This window comes from Gossypium hirsutum, chromosome A03, assembly GCF_007990345.1.
Source record: "Gossypium hirsutum isolate 1008001.06 chromosome A03, Gossypium_hirsutum_v2.1, whole genome shotgun sequence".
Classification (NCBI taxonomy): Eukaryota; Viridiplantae; Streptophyta; class Magnoliopsida; order Malvales; family Malvaceae; genus Gossypium; species Gossypium hirsutum.
Window position 1 is genome coordinate 28,358,993 of NC_053426.1, and position 15,651 is coordinate 28,374,643.

Consider the following 15,651-nt stretch of genomic DNA (forward strand, 5'->3'; position numbering starts at 1 on the left):
CTTGTGATTAAATATGTGATTATGGGTGTTTATATGAAATTGTATGCAAGTCGCATGTGTTAAACAATATGCTATATGTTGCCTTGATTGTTGGCACAAGTGGTTACTTTAAGCATTCACTGAGTTTGTAAAGCTCACCCACTCCATTTTTACCATTGCAGATACTTAGTGCTGGTGTGAGCAGTGTGGTAGTCGAAGGGTTGATGCAAGCTATTCTTTAGTCGTTATAGTAGGTGTTACTAATTATTCTTGAGTATATAAGTTAAGGCAATAGGATATACATTTATATTGGTTTTGTTGAGTATATTTTGGATTTATTGTTTGCATGTTAAATATGTTTAGAAGCATTTAGATTTGGACATGGTATTTTGGATTATTGTTTTAGTTGTTTTGATGCTTATTTGATTAAATGAATGAAATATGATGTTTAAGAACTAAGTTCGAATGATTTAAGTACTCATATATGCTGAATTTTTGTAATTAGAAGTAGGGGTATTAATATATAGGTTTAAAAAATGATACCTCTATACTCACGAAAGTGCAGGAGGTCAGAATACAAAATTGGTATCGATACCATGACCCGAGTATCGATACTCGAGGTGTAATTATTGATACCCTGAGAGAGGTACCAATATTTTTCGATAAGTTTGGTTTCAAGTGGAAAACAATGAGCTATTTTGGTACCGATGTGTATCCATACGACTAAGAATAAATATCGATACCTTAGATTTGGTATCGATATCTACGTAACATTTTTGTGAAATTTTCCTATGAGGTTTCAATGTTTGATAAATGGTCAAATTAAGTTCGAATGTTGCATGTTTCATGTTGCTCGACTAAGTTTCAAATTGAGTTTGCTTGACTCGTATTTGGCTTTTAAGTACTATCTTTTAAATCAATTAAAAAGATGCATGTTCAGTTAACAAAATGTAATCTTGATGAATAAGAAGTGAGACAGTGATGTAACGTCCTATTACTCGGGCTCGGACACCGGGTCGGTTATAAGGTGTTACATCGTTTCTATAAATTGAGCTTGTGAATATTTTTATTAAATATTTACAGAGCTATTATATAGGTGAATTGAGGTTTGGTGGGTAATTTTGATGATTTATTAATTAATTAAGGAAAAAGGACTAAATCATAAAATTAAAAAAATTTAATCGATATTAGTTATTATTTGTTAAAAGGCATATTTAACATTTATTTAAGGTTTTATATGCAAATTAAATCATTTTTATCTTAGTGGCCGGTTAAAGTATGAGATAATTGAATATTTATAATTAAATATTTGTTAAAGTAAGTTAAAATAAATAAATTAAAAGAATAAAATATAAAAAAAATGAAGTCATCTTTTTCATTTTTTTTGTCTAACCGAATGCCTATTTTTGGAGCTTTTCCATTTCTGCTAAGCAATTCTTCTTGCATGGTAAGAAATTCTTCTTGTATGAGATAATTGAATATTTATAAATTTTATATTTTTGAGATTACTGTAACTAGGTCCAGCTAACTCGTATCTCCGTATTCAAAAATATCAAAATTTTAAAATATTTCCATTGATATTATTTGAAGTTTTTGAATAATTATGGTAGATTTTAAAGCTTAGAAATGAATTAAGATTAATTTGTTAAGTAAATTTTGTTAGTTTTGAGTTAAGGACCAAATTGTGAATTTATTGAAATTGTTATGAAATTTTTTTAAAATATGTAATAGGAGGCTAAATATGGACATAATTGAAGTGGGTTTAAAATTTGGAGTTCAAATTTGGAAGTATAGTAAGTTCGGTTTTAGAGACTAAATTGAATAAGATGCAAAACTTTAGGGGGCACCTTAATAATAAAATTGAGTTGATAAATGTTTATAATTGGATGAAATAAGAGGGTTAGAATTGATAAATTTGATTAAATTATTGAATAGATCGAAATAGGACCAAATTGAAGATAATTGGGTAAATAGCGAAAATTGCAGATTAATCCTTAGAGAGTCTTTGTTTGCTGTCTTGACTAGGTAAGTTCATATGGTATGTTTGATTTAAATTTTTGTGCACTTAGAATTATAATTGTATTTATGTTTAATTGAAATTTTGGTCATTTATAATTCGGTATAGAAAGGTGGGATAAAGGATTAAATTCAATATTATGAATTACAAATTGAAATAATTAAATAATTTACCCTAAATTGGACTGAAATAGGATTTGTTATACGAAAAGTGATGATTTCGTGTAATGAGCTTCATTGATTCAATTTAGATAGATTGATAGTGATAATGACTGAATTGAATATATGTGAAAAATGTGTACATATATAAATGTGTAATGGAATGCATATAGAGATGATTAATGTTGTCATAAGTATGGATGAATGATTTAATGATGAAAAAAATATGTAAATTGAGATGTTGATTGATAATAAATTGAGTAATGAATACCCTATTAACTGTTCGGGCAGACTCGGATATAGTTAGGATGCCATAGGATAGGAAGAGTTCAGAGTTACTTCAACTATGAGTCAATAAGTCACTCGGTGCCAAATTTCTTTGGTTATACCGATGAGACACTGGGTGTCAAACTATTTGATAAGCGTTGGGTTACTATTTGCTTCGAATTTATCTGATGAGGCACTGAGTGCCAAATTGGTGTGTTGGTTAAATCCATGTATCCGTCTGAGTCTGAGTCGTGTTAATGGGGAAATAAAAGATAAAAAAAATGATGATAATGAATATGCATTTGAAATCCATGAAATTGGAAAATTGAATGTGAGATGTGATATTTGATATTGAGATGGCAGATGGATAAGAAATGGAAGAAAAATGTGAAATGAAATGTCTATTTGTGAAATGAGTTGATATGATAATCGGATGATATATATAAATATTGATAATCAGTTGTACAAGCACAGGGGGCCAATATGAAAAGATGATAAATCGATGAATGTTATTCATAATTAGTATTATGGAATAAAGTAGTGATTGATATTTAATTGACATTCAATATTTATTTGGTATAAAGATGAATTAATATGATTTGAATTGAGAATTCAAATTATGAAATGACAATGAATATTGAAAATTAATTTGAAACAGGATGTATTGTAGATAAATAGATTGTATGATAAGTTAAGATAATGAATTGATTTAAATGATTATTTGTTTTTTGAATGGTAATGAAATGTTGAATAAGTGAATTGAAATATTATATGATTGAGTTACTATATGGTTTGATAAATATTGAACTCACTTACTATATGGTTTGATAAATATTGAACTCGCCCTTTTGATATTTGAATTGCCATAATAGGCAAACTTTACCAAGCTAGGTAGCATGCAAAGTATAAATATAACTTGAGGTGAGTTACTTGGTTCTATACATGTGAACTTACTAATCATTTGTAATGCTTATTCCCTTCTTTCTTTTTTCCTTGTAGTGTCAACTTGCTAAACGTGTCAAGTAGATGGTCGAGAAGCTCACACTATCCCGGTATTGACTCAATAGTCTTTTTACCGTTGAAAACTTGGTTTTGTGGCATGTATATAGGTGATTCATTTTTGGTCAATCTTGAATATTGGTACCTTGGTTCTTGATTGTGGTTTGAGTTTTGAATGGTTATATGTTATGTATTTAAGTGTTCATGATGATATATGGTCAGGGCATAGTTGAATTGTATTTTGGATGTGGTACAAATAATGTTTTTAAATGCACCTTGAAGATGGATTGGCATGGTAAAATAATGTTATTGAATGATGATTTAAGTAGGGTTTTGGTTATGTAGGTTATAAGAACTAAGGTTATATTTTATGCCATTTGAAGTATATAATATGGGTGTTGATGTAAAACCTATTTGGTAAGTTGGTTGGTTGTGGTGTGTGAAAACAAGTGTATAGTCTATGGAAACATCCAAAACATAATACGAAACATATCTTATAAACTTAGGAGCATATAGTCTATGGAAACATCCAAAACATCATGGAAATATCAGTAAAAGTCTATCACATTGCCTTATTCTCAAAAAAAAAACAAATAACAATAACACGTATGAAATAACGGAAAAGTACTTGCGTGGTTCACCCCCTAGAACCACACCACTCACACCAAGACACTACTAATCTGCAATGGTTTAAGAAGGGAGTGGGTGAGCTTAACAAACTCAGTGAATGCCTAGAGCAACTACTATGCTAACAATTCATCAAGCATCGATGAAACAACCATATAGAATAACCTCAATAGTGCCAACTCTAGTGTCATAGTATACTTACTCGTGCATTATTTTCTAGTTCTTTTACACGGTAAACAAATTCACTTTTAAGCATATATCACATTACACATATAATCACATAACATTTATTCGTATATCACAATACTTTTATAATTACATAATGTTCAAGCATATATCACAATACTCATATAATCACATAACATTCAAGCATATATATCGTAATACTCAAAAATATGTTTATAGATAAATTGCATAATGGTCACATGTCGTATAAACACATATCACAATACACATATTCATAATTTAAGATAATTTGGCACTTGAGCTATGAAACTTTTATATCATCGCTTATTGGATACACGAATCTCCAACACACCTCATAGACTCATAGAGTCAAATATGTCCCAAAAGTGAAGCATAACGCTAACACTCTCCTTATTTCCCTCACATGTCCCGTTGAATGGAGCTTAACTCACATTCCTTTATCTCTCCAAACATGCCCAGGGCCTCAAAGCCTAAATCACTGTACATAGAGGTGAGCACTCACAATCCTATGGCATGCCAACTATATCCAACGATTTCAAGATCACAAGGCCAAAATATCCAAAATCAAACACATATCACTTACCAATTATCCATACACTATCATTGCATATTTGCATCTTTGGCAAAACACTGTCAATAACTTTTAACATATACATAACATGTACACATTTGCACTTCTACAACGGTTATCATAACCATATATCACATGTTATAGCATCTCATCTCAATTCACAGATTCACAAACATATAAGCACATAGTTCACAAGATAACATAGGTATGAGAAAGCTTACACTCGAAATTTAGAGTAGGGGTTTAGGGTACCAGTAAATTCCCAAATAACTAATTGAATCATGTCCACAAGCAATTATTTCAATCACTCACCAATTACGCTTTCGCCAAAAAGCCAAAAGTTCAAACTAGCTTTTCCAAACTCGAAGATGGTCCTAGTGAATCCGAAGCTTCAAAAAAACAATTTCATACAACAATACATTTAAAAATAGCCGAGGACTCACCACAAGCAATAAAAAATAGAAGGCTAAACTAAGTTCTCATGTAACCGAAACCTTTAACATAGAAATCTTAAAACTCAAATATCTCGGTCTATCCTCAATATTTTCACCTAAAACCAGTTTTGTTAATCCTATAATTCACCTACTGCTATTTCCCAACCTTTTAAATACAATAAAATACTTAATTCATGGTATCTACTTTTTCGACATGTTTTATGGCTATTTTCCAAAAATTCATTAAAACTCAAGAAATCTTTAACAAAACTTCAAAACAGGTTTAGAAATCTCTTAATCATGTCAAAACTAATTGAAAAACACTTTGAAACCACGTTTTTACTCAAATTCCTGAAATTCACCATTAACAAGTCAATTTTTGGCTTTTATTCAAAACATGCGATTTAATGGCTAAAAACTTAGTTATAAAGACTAAATAACATTTAAAAATATTTAGGATTTGAATCGTTACCTTAGAAGATGAAAAACTGAGTGTTTGATTGAAAACCTAAAAAACTCACAAGCTTAACAATGGAAAAATCAATAGTGATTTTGGGTATTTTTCTTGGTATTTAATGGAGGTTTATGCCTTAAAAGATGATAGAAATCGCAAAGAAGTAGGATTTGGAAATCAAAATCGAATGGGAGAGTTGGGAGAACTATGGACGAAATAATTATGAGAGGAGAAGAAAACTAACATGAAAATATAACTATCAATGGGGGTTTTTAGGTTGAATTTAAAAATTTGGTCTAACTGCCTCTTAAAAACTGTTTTGGCTCTTTTACAAATCAATCCTATTTTCAAAATTAAAGGTATTTAAGACTAATTTTCATAAATTAATTTAATTTTCTAAAAACCATAGTAAAAATCATTACCGATAAACCATGTCACAAAATTTTGAATACTCTAAGGCTAAAATTCCTAAAATACCCCAAAACTCTTAGTCCCTATTTTGGGGTGTTACAATTTTAGGTGAAATGACTTGTGTTTAAAGGTATTTTAGGCACACATATCTGCCACGGGTGTGTGTCCCACATGGTTGCATGAAACGGCCATGTGGCCTCTTTGATTTTTGGTGCAAGTTTGTTCACACGGCCTCAAACAGTTACACGGCATGGCAACACGGCTGTGTTACCTTGAGCTACATGGGTATAGGTTGTTACATGGTTTGGCCACACGACATGTCCTTAAGCCACACGGGTAGAGAGCTCTGTCACATGGCCGTGTGACCCCTATTTGCACTTTTACTCAATTTTTTTGTTTGTAAAAGTTTCATTTTAATTTAGAATTGTTCTCGATTTATTTTGAATGCTTCATATGCTTGATTTAGGTCCGAGTATGATTGATTAGCATGGAAATGATGTTAACTTATTTATGAAATGATTTATTTGGTTTTTTATGATTGCTTAGTAAATAGTGTTAATGTTTTATAGTTGTAACACCTTATTGCTCGGGTCAAGCGATTGGACCAGGTATAGGGTGTTACATTATATCACTTGTTTTATCTATCACAATTCACATGCGTACACAAATCATTTCATATCATTATGACATCTCATACCATTTATCAAGTTTACCAATTGTAAATCCCTATTAACGTGACTCAGACTCAAGTATACAGATCGTCCAATCAACACACCAAACTGGCAGCAAAGTGAATCATCAGATAAACCCAAGTAGGGTAAACTGGCACGTAAAGTGCATACTGAAACATGAAGTTCATCTTGGCACACGAAGTGCATATTGGTGCATCTGCATAATCTCATACATAATCAAATCCTATGGCATGCCAACTATATCCGACTTAACCTGACTAGTTAATAGGGTACCGGTGTTCAAATATATCATATAACATGATACATATGCCAATTTCATCATCAAACACTTAAATATTTCATATCATATGTCATACCTCATTTCAATTCCCATTTTACATATCACAATTAAAGTGTTTTATACCATTTTGCATTCTATTCATTTTAGTCCTCTATTATGATAATCTAAACAAAAACTCAATGCAACATTTCATATCATCAAATCATACTTACCTTGATATTTTTCATTCAACTAACATATATATGGAAACAATTAATTCTATCCCAAATCATAAAAGTACAAATAGTGGTCTCGTGTTGTTGTCGTCAACTCTTGCTTCTCCTTTCCCTTTCAAATATTTCGCGTCCATGTTAGGTACAAATAGTCACAAAACATAAAACACTATCGATTCCCAACCAATTCATAACCAAATATCAATTCAATTCATTCAATTTAGTCCTTAAAAGCGGGGCAAACATAACTTCCAATCAAAAGCTTTGGATTAAAATCTAATTTCACATTTTTCATTGGGGACCTTTTACTTTCTATTTTTACCATAATTCTATAGCTAATTTGCATTTTATTCAATTTGGTCCCTAATGTAAACAAGCTAACAATCAAGCTTTTTAAGCTATAAAATTTATTCCTTTTCATAATCTAAGCTTAATGTTTATCATTTTCATACCTAATTCATTCATTGAGTCTATGTACTCTTCCTTAATGAACCTTTTATATTGAAACCTTGAGCTGAAATTGAATTAAAACTTAAACCTTTCCCTATCATTTTTCCTTTATTGCATTATTAAATAGATGTCAGGCCATGGATATTGAGGGTTAGGTAGAGACATAGTGGAGGTTTCAAAATAAGTTTGATTGAAAATTGAAGAGATGGTACAATATGATGAGTTTATAACACTTGCAAAAATGTGCATAATAGAAAATATTTGAGTGAAGAAAAACATTATGAGGGTTAAAAGCAAAATGAGTGGATAAAAGCATAAATTCTGTTAAAAGCAGTGGGAGTGAAAAAGAGAGAAATACTTAGAATAAGCTTAAGAGAAAAATCAATTTCAAGCTCAAAAGAAAAATTTTCATTTCTACAATACACTAAAACTTGTTGAGCATTTTATACCCAATGATATTAAACTAAATCTTCCATATATTTGGAAAGATAAGGAAGGTGAGAGAATGAGAAATAAGAAAGTGAGCTTAAAAGATAAATTTGGGGGTGAACAGGAACAATCTCATGTGCCTAACTATTTCTAGTGTTTGAACCGTTTTGAGCCATAGTTTATTTGAATCCATACCGTCCTAAGTTCAGAACATTACAAGCCTAAAAGACCTATGTGTTTTAAACATTTCCTTTGCACAATTTTTTTGGAATTTGTAACACCCCAAATTGATTGTGCATTTTTTGAAACTTTCATTGTTAACTTATGTAAAACTTATTTCAAATTTCAGTAGAAAAACCATATCTTGCTTAATTTTAAAAACCGAGCCTTCCTTTAACTTAATAGAAAACATGTAGAAAACTTAAACCAAATAAAAAACCCTAAACCAAAATCAAATATGAAAACTTAGTCCAAAAATCAAAAGTCCAGACAACTTAGTCATAAATAATTCAAAATTTCTTAAGTGAGAAACTAATCCGAGTTCCCAAATGTCACCCCAATCCTAATTCTGTCATTTACATGAAACGGTGAAAGAGTGGGGAGAGCTATTAAGCTCAATGTATAACCAAAATAAAGCAGAGAACACAAATAATACAATAATCAGATCAAAGTATCACAAATAACTTCATAATGATCAATTGAGCAAAACTAAAAATGCATGCTTATGCCAATGCCATATTTTTCAAAAAAACATAATGCAGCTTTTTCGAAAAACTTCCTACCCAACTCTACTACACACCAAATTAGAGTTCGCCAGAACTCATCCATTCAAAAACACACTAAAAGATAATTGTGGATTATGCCACCGGAGTTGCAGTTAAATTGCCAAATTAGATATATGTGGTTACACCACTATGTTTGCAGAGAAACTGCCAGACAGAAATGTGGATAAACCACCAAATAGTGCAGATCATTGAACTTTCAGAACTTTCTCCTTACCATATTATCCAAACCCTGTGCAATATGACATGGCATGCAAATACAAAATTTGAATGAAAATCATGTAAGACATGAAATTGTACAATAACAGAAATCAAAAACCATGGAATTCCATGCTTTACAAAATAGATATATCACAAACTCAGCAGAAGCAAATCAATTCTGCTATAACCTCACATGCATAGTCATATAAAAGATTAAGAGATATACAAATTAACATAATCAGACACCAAATGCTCATATACAAACATAACAAAACAGAAACATGCCATCAGAGCATATAAAAAACACATACCTCTTCCACATTACTTATAATATCACACTATGAAATTTCATGTTTTCAAGTCCTATTTATGCAATATGATCCCTACGGAAGGCTAAATACACATCACACATCAATACGACCCTAAGTGAAATTTCTAGCAAATGGGCCCACACGGCCCAAATGACCCAGCTCATGTGGCCCACACTGCCTAACACACACTAGTGTGGCCCACACAACCCAAATAGCCCAAACTATCTAGTCCACAAAGTCTGGCACACGGCCATGTGGCTCACATGGCTACCACACAGCTGTGTGATATTGTAACACCCTTAACTCGTATCTATTGTCAGAACAGGGTTTTGCAATATTACCAAAACTTTCAAAATATTTTTACAAATAATTTATGTAAATTACTATTCATTAACCAAGATCATTTAAAACATCCATTAATTGGACCCTCGGGGCCGAACACGAGCATTAGAATCGGGTCAGGACTTAATCAGGAACTCTAAGAATTTTTCGTGAAATTTCAAAAATTTTACATGGTGCAGGGCTTACACACCCGTGTGGTCTAAGGGACACGTCTGTGTGACCCTAGGACATGCCCGTGCTGCAGGCCGTGTTTGAACCCGTGTAACTCTTTAACTTGTGCACATGGCCATGCCACAAGCCTCTGTGCTAGGTTGTGTGGTTAATTAATTCAATTCGAAATTAGGTGTAGGTTTTACACGACCAAGACACACACCCGTCTTCTAGGCCGTGTAGCACAAACGACTGAGACACACGCCTGTGTCTCTGCTATGCCCGTGTCTTTGCTCGTGTGCTCAATTTTTGAGCATTTTTTTCTCAAAATTAAGGTGTAGGGGACACACGGCCTAACCACATACCCATGTTACAAGGCCTTGTGTCACACATGGTCTAGAAACAAGCCCATGTGTCTGCCCGTGTGGACAAAATAAAGCCATTTCCTAGCCTCATTTGTCACCCAAATTTACCATTTTCCTACACTAAAACATACCAAGTACAATCCAGCCATTCCAATCATTCGATTTAAGCAAATTTCGTCATTCAACATGACATATCATTACATGCATGCATGATTACAATCTTACCTTAGTTTAGTCCATATGTTAGACATAATCTGGTCAACTACTTAACACATATGTAGTTACCATAGTATGACATTACAAATATATCAAAACAAACCATTACTAGCCATTCCAATGGCTAGATTACAAGCATCATTTACATTTACATGCCAATATGGCAAATATAACCTATACATGCCATTACGATCATAATTGATTTACCATATATATATACCGATATAGGCCGATGGCCAGTGTGAGTGATCTCCGCCAAGCTTCCAATCCAAAGAGCTTTTGATTTACTATAAAACAGGGAAATAAAACTAAGTAAGCATAAAATGCTTAGTAAGTTCGTATATGCAACAACACGTTTTTTAGTCAAATTAGAACAGAGGTTTTGGGATCACAAATCCAAGGTCAAAATATTATTTTAATATTATTTTTGGTGTTTACAACATGTTATTTGATATGTGTGAAAATTTCATGAATTAATTTCATCATTTAATTAGCCAATGTGAGAAAAAAGACTCAATCGTGTAAAATGTAAAAGTTGCATTCTACTTGCTAAAGGTGTCAAATCGCTTTAGCTTTTAAATATGATGGCCTTAAATGGTAATTAGACCATTTTAAGTGTTAATGGACATTAATGGACATCCATTATATGATTTTATATGTTTATTATTAAGGTTAATATAGTATTTCATTAATAAATGTTAATAAAATAAAATAAAAAACAAAAAGGAATTTTGTTCATCTTTCTTTCTTGTCACAAATATTGAAGAAGAAAAGAATCCATTGATGAACTTTTAGGGTTCGGCTAGTATATTCCTTGATTAAGATCAAGAAAGAAAGAATTCGAATTTAGATCAAGGGAAAAACAAGGTTATCGAGTAGTCGACCCGGTCCATCAATTCCGTATATGAGATAAGTTTATATAACTGAACTTAAATGTGTATACATTTATTGAGTGGATGAAATTGAGATAGTATTTATTTTATTAGATAAATTTTACGATATTACATTAAATTTAAGAGTTTAGTATGGTAAGTTGCTGAATAAGACCATAGTTGGGCTATGGCAATCAAATAATAAGACCATAATCGGGTTATGGCATGTGAATGAAAGGCCACGGCAGGGCCTTGGCAATGTATGTATAAGACCATAGTTGGACTATGGCATCGGAAAATCGATGAATTTGTATCGTAAACACTTATAAACTAAAGCGGTTTGATAAGAATATTGATGAGAAACAGAAATGTATCGGTACAGGTATGTACGGAAAACTATTCAAGTATCGAGATAGATGAAGTTGAGAACTCATGAATGAGGATATATGAATAAATTCTATGTTAGCTCATGAATTAATGCTTTAAATGTTGATGATATTATCTATTTTGAGTTGCTATATGAATGTTGTGATTATCTCATGTTCACATACAAACTTACTAAGCTTTATAGCTTACTTTGTTTAATTTTTGATATTTTATAGTTCTACAAAGCTAGCTCGGATCCGTGGATCGTCAGAGACTTCATCGCACTATCGATAATCTATTTTGGTACTTTTGAAGTTATGTATATATGGTATATGGCATGTATAGGCTTGAGTCATTTTGGTATGTTTGATGGATATGTATTTTGGCCATTTGAGTTGGTATAAAATGAACTTGTTGAAGATTATAAATGTGCAAATAGTTCTACTTTTAATGTTTGGTAATAGACCTATAATGAATGAATGGAATTGAAGTGGTTATGTATGTTTGGATTAGTTTTGCTAAATGAATTATACATGTGAATTATGCTTAGTAAAGCAAATTAAATTGTTTGGTAATTGAATAGGTAAATGATATTGGAATTGAGTATTGAATTTAGTTGAAATGAATGTGGTATGATTATGTATTGGTTGATGATTTTTGGCTGCATAATTGTGTCTTAAAATGATACCATATGAGCTTCTGTAGGTATGTGCAAGAAAAGGTGGCAAATTGGTCTTGCAAATGGCCTATTTTTGTCCACACGGGTAGAGACACGGGTAGAGACACGGGCGTGTGTCTCAGCCTGTGCGACACACGGTTAGGTTACATGGCTATGTGTCTCTTGGTGTTGAAATCGAATTGAAGTCAGTATGCTCCATACGATCTCACACACGGGCGTGTGACTGGCCGTGTGGTATAAGTCAGTATACCCCCTAAATGGCACACGGCCTAGCACATAGGTGTGTGTGGCCATTTCGAAGGACATATGGGCTGGACACACGGACGTGTGGTTGGCCATGTAACCCAAGTCAGTATACTCTCCAGTTTTCACATGCCCTAGCATACGGACGTGTCCTTGGCCATGTGATGCAAGTCAGTATGTATGCCCTATTTCCACACGGCCTAAGACACGAGCGTGTCTACTAGCCATGTGAGGCACATGGCCTGTTCACACGGGCTTGTGACCCTTGTATGAATGAAAAATTTCTATGTTTTCAAAATTTTCGTATGTTATCGATTTAGTCCCGAATGATTTTTAAAGCATGTTTAATGCCTCGTAGGTCTTTGTAAGGGACAAGGTGATTGTATTGAATGATGTATGAGAATGAATGCTATATGTTGTGTTTTGATCGGTAATACCTCATAACCTTATTCTGGCAACGGATATGGGTTAGTGGTGTTACAGTATAACATGGTACTTAACTTACCACTTATTTTATTTTGAGGTAACTATGTAAGGCACATTCATTCAATTTGACCTCAAGCCTTATACATATCCTCATTGCCCTAGTTAGTCATATATTCCATAATAACATCAGAAACATGTATGGGCTTAATATCAATCAAGTTTCCATGCACATATGCTTTCCACAACATGCATAATTCACATTACTATATCTCAAGTATATTTCCATATAACAGATCTCAAGTTCAGATTATTTCATATCAAAACTGTACACATTTTACTCAAAATATCAATGTCACACGAGTAGTAGTACACTTAAAGTGTGCAAGTCTATAGCCAAGGATGAACATATTCATCAAAAGAATCTCCTGTACAAATATCACCATCTCATGTTTTCATATGTCAATTGTCATGTAGCATCATTTTCATGGATTTCAGACAACTATGCATAATAACTCATTTCTTATTCATGTCCTTTCATGTCAAGATTTTTACCCGTTGAATTTGTTCGGAATATTGATGGATACACATGTAGTACACCCAAGGTGTACAAATTGGAATCCAACAATTCATGTTCAGTGATACCTATAAGGTACTATTTTAGAGAATACACTCTCGAGCCACGCATATACACAACAGCATTACCAGTCCAAGCTAAATCCTTTTTATGACATATGCTCTAAGGAGCTTGATTTGGATTACCCATTTGGGCTAAACCCAATCCATAACATATGGTCGAGAGGACTTATATCAGGATTATCCATCCGGGATAAATCCTTTCTATAATAAGGTCAATAGGATTACTCGTCCGAGCTAAATCCCGTTAGCAACAAATACAGGACCTCATTCATTTCGAAAAATCACATATCCATCGAACTTTCCATTTATTCAAACAAAATTTAGCATTTTTCAAGCATTATCAAGCATGTGGAGGATGTGGTCAATCTCATTTATTTTTGCATTTATGCAATTCAAATGTTCACATTCAACTCAAGCATAAAATTTACATTTTTTTATCATTTATCATTTGTTGGGCATTATAATTGATCGGGCACTTTCATTTATCGAGCTTTAACGAGTATGTGATCATTTAACAAATTTATGGCATTGATACAATTCACAAACACAACATTTAATTCAAGTATAAAAACATATACAATTTAGTTACACGAACTTACCTCGACAAATGTTCGTGCACATAAATTTACTAATCTGACATTTTCCTCTTTTCCTCGTTCTAACTTCTAATATGGTCTATCCAGATCTATACGAGTAAATTTAACATCAATTTATCACATTTCACATTCATGTGGACTCAATTTACATCTTAGGCAAAATTATCATTTTGCCCCTAACTTTTCCATAAATTTCCATTTCGTCCCTAGGTTCAGAAAATAAAATTTGTGCAATTTACTCGCTATCCAAGCCTAACCAAAATCCCATTATAAAATTTACAGCACATGTATTCATAAAAATTCAACATTTTTCTTCAATTTCACAACTTTACATTTTATCCCTAAATCATGTTTTCATCAAAAATCACTTTGTAATAGTTGTTTATCTATCAACAACCTTTCATTTTCTACCATAAATTTCTAATTTTTACCATATACATCCATGACCCAATTTCCATACTTTTATAACTTCTCAAATTGATCCCCAAATAGATAGATTAAGCTACCCTAGTTTCAAAAATATCAATATTACTAAAAACGGGCCAAGGAAACTTACCCAATTTGGTGATGAAAGTTTCTTCTCTTTCTCCTAGGGTTTCCATGTATTTTTGGGGAAGAATATGATAAAAATAAGATGATATTTCTTTTTATCATCTTTTAATTAATTAAATTATTTCACTTTCCAATTTAGTCCTTGCCCTTTTTCTAAGTCCATGGATGAGTCACTATAAATCTACATACTTTTATTTAATGGTCTAATTACCATATAAGGACCTTAATTTTTGAATTCCATAGCAATTTAATCCTTATAGCTACTAGAATTCAACTCTTGCATTTTATGCGATTTGGTCCTTCTCGTAATTAAGCACATAATCGATAAAATTTTCTTATCAAAAATTTCACATGACATTTCTATCATATTATGGACAATATAATAAAATAAAAATAAATTATATTTTCGGCTCAGATTTGTGGTCCTGAACCACTGTTCCGATTTCACCAAAATTAGGCTGTTACAGATATCGACAGTGAGCTTCTCAGCATCACGTCATTTTTTTTTGGGTTTTTCGTTACACACCTGATAGTTTTTTTATGCTCAGACCTTAGTTGTAATTCCAGCACCCTTGAGAAATCAGTAGCCCACCAATAGTTTCTAGATCGCTGGAGGATTAATCGTCTCGTGAACTTCACACCAAAACTTGATATTGTGACAATAATCAAATTTACATGGGTGGCACAACAAAGAATAACAAAAATATTTCCCTATTTGAACATGCAG